Source organism: Sinohyriopsis cumingii, chromosome 2, assembly GCF_028554795.1.
Source record: "Sinohyriopsis cumingii isolate HCF-2022 chromosome 2, ASM2855479v2, whole genome shotgun sequence".
Lineage (NCBI taxonomy): Eukaryota > Metazoa > Mollusca > Bivalvia > Unionida > Unionidae > Sinohyriopsis > Sinohyriopsis cumingii.
In genome coordinates, this window is record NC_142962.1 from 77,559,292 (window position 1) to 77,562,083 (window position 2,792).

Below are 2,792 nucleotides of genomic sequence, written 5' to 3' on the forward strand. Positions count from 1 at the left end.
GGAAAGTGCCAACGTACATGTGCATGAGATTTCTGGATGGTTGAAGTGACCGAGCCGGGGAGCGGGTCAAAGGGCATATGAAATGTCAAGTCAACATTGGACATATAAGAGAATTTCATTATAGTGTTTGACTATAAGAAGGTCGTAGAGTTTGACTAAGAGGAATTTCATTATAGTGTTTGACTATAAGAATTTCATTATAGTGTTTGACTGTAAGAAGGTCATAGTGCTTGACTAAGAGAATTTCATTATAGTGTTTGACTATAAGAATTTCATTATAGTGTTTGACTATAAGAAGGTCATAATGTTTGACTAAGCGGAATTTCATTATGGTGTTTGACTATAAGAATTTCATTATAGTATTTGACTATAAGGTCATAGTGTTTGACTAAGAGAATTTCATTATAGTGTTTGACTATAAGAATGCATGGTAGTGTTTAATTATCTGAGACAACTTTATAATTATTGAATATTTCAAATAAGCATATATGTTCTTCATCATAGTTTTCCATTGGATCCATATTATGTACCTTTGTATTTATTTTGATGTCATGTTACTTCATCATTAGTGTGAGAGAATAATACATCTTTTTATTGTCACTTGCACACGTGTTTGTTATTTCTTAAATACCAATTCCGTCTCAAAGGGTGTTAGCTCGATTACGTTACAATTTTGGTGGCAGCGATGTGATTGATATCTTTCTATCCGAGAATACTTTTTGGAATGTTACATTGAGTTCACCCATCCAACAGTATCGGGGAAAGCCTTTGAGACAGGAAGGTTTTGAGAAATAATTTATTAAGATTGTGAACGAAACTGAACTCCATTTTCCTTCGTAGAAGCGAGTAATTTATTGATGCTGGTATTAGATCATAACCCTGTTTAAAATCATGTCGTCTACTAGCGAATTGGCAGAGTTGGGTAAACAATTGGGATATGAAGGGAAAACCTTACGACAATTTATTAAGGATGAACAAAATAAAGAGAGAGAGAGAGACGCGCCGAAGAGCGACAAGCCGAAAAGATAAATTAGAGCTAAGCGCGCGTGTTGAAAAGGAGAGAATTGAATTGGAAAGGGAAACAGAGCGCAAGAAATTGGAGCTAAGCGCGCGTATTGAAAAGGAGAGACTTCAGGAAGAGCGACAAGCCGAAAGGGAGATGCTTCAAGCCGAAAAAGATAAATTAGAGCTAAGCGCGCGTATTGAGAGAGAAAGGGCTGAGTGGATTTCCAAACAACAAAGGGAAAAAAGAGAGTTAGAAATTGAAATCGAGAAAGAGAAAATAACACGAATGGAAACTTTAGAGAGGGAGAAGTTAGATTTAGAACGATTACGACTGGAGAACGATATTGTATCGCAACTGGGTAAATTCAAAAAACCACAACTTCCAGCATTCGAAGAAAATAAGGATGACTTGGATAGTTACCTGTTAAGATTCGAAAGATATGCTACTGCCCAAAAACTCAAAAAGGAAGATTGGGCATTACACCTTAGCACTTTGCTGAAAGGTAGGGCTTTAGAAGTCTACTCAAGGATACCGAGTGTAGATGCAGCGAATTACGATTTGTTAAAGGATGCATTGCTGAAAAGGTTTGAGCTTACTGCAAAGGGTTTTAAGGAGAGGTTCCGATTTAGTAAACCAGAAAAGGAAGAAAGTTTCGACCAGTTTGTATATAGGATATCTAATTACCTATTCCGTTGGTTAGCTTGCGGAGGAGTCGCAAAAACTTATGACGTGGTATGTGATTTACTCATCCGAGATCAATTGCTAGCAGTATGTAGTAAGGAACTATTCCAATACTTAAAAGAGAAAACTATCAATAGGGCAAGTGAAGTGGCGAAGCAAGCAGACATATTTGCTGACGCACGTGGTGAGGTTCTGCATGTGGTGGCCCGGGATACGAGGGGTCCTAGGGAAAGTAAACAAATGAATTCAGATAGGAGTAGTTTAGGGAGGAGTTTTCCACAAAACCAAAAGGGGGAAATGGGTAGGTCAGATCAGATGGGATTTAAAAGTCTGGATAGACAGAAAAAAACAATGTTTCAGTTGCGGAGAATGGGGACATATTTCTAGTGCATGTCCAAAGCGTAAGAGGAATTTACCAAACACAGTAGAAGTTTCGTACATGGTAGGTTCATCAGCTTGTGTAGAGAACAATTGAGGAAGCGCCAATCCATATATGTTAACTGTAGCGATACAGAGCGAGGGGCTAGTGAACGGGGTTAGAGCTTCAGTACTTAGAGATACTGGATGTAATACTGTTGTAGTTAAGCAGAGTCTAGTGAGGCCGGATCAATACCTCGCAAAAACAGTGTCGGTCAGAATGATGGACAACACTGCAGTGCAGGTACCGATTGCATGCGTCCATATCGAAACACCCTATTGGGCAGACGCAGTGACAGCGTGTTGCGTAAAACGCCCGTTGTATGATTTAATCATAGGTAACATAGAAGGGGTAGGGAATCTCGTAGCGCCAGGGATAGCAATGGTCGATATTCCAACCTCCATAGCGATTGAAACTAGGTCGCGAGCTGCAGAGTTTTAGAAACCTTTGCCAAAACTAAAAGTACCCGATGCCATACCAACAATAAATAAAGGGGCATTAATTAAGGAACAAACTAAAGACGATTCGTTGACAGTAATCAGAAAGAAAGCCGCGTCGGGGGAAGTCATGAAATGCAAAGGCGGGGGTAGCTATAGATTCAAATATAACAACAATATTTTACATAGGGAGCATACTACTCGTGAAGGCAGACGATTTACACAGGTAGTGGTGCCGCAGGACTATAGA

The 2,792-nt window shown here is 39.4% G+C and overlaps 1 pseudogene; it reads left to right on the plus strand.

The window, feature by feature from the left end:
- Positions 1–891: 891 nt before the first annotated feature.
- Positions 892–2,074, plus strand: LOC149805230 (uncharacterized; annotated as a pseudogene).
- Positions 2,075–2,792: the final 718 nt, after the last annotated feature.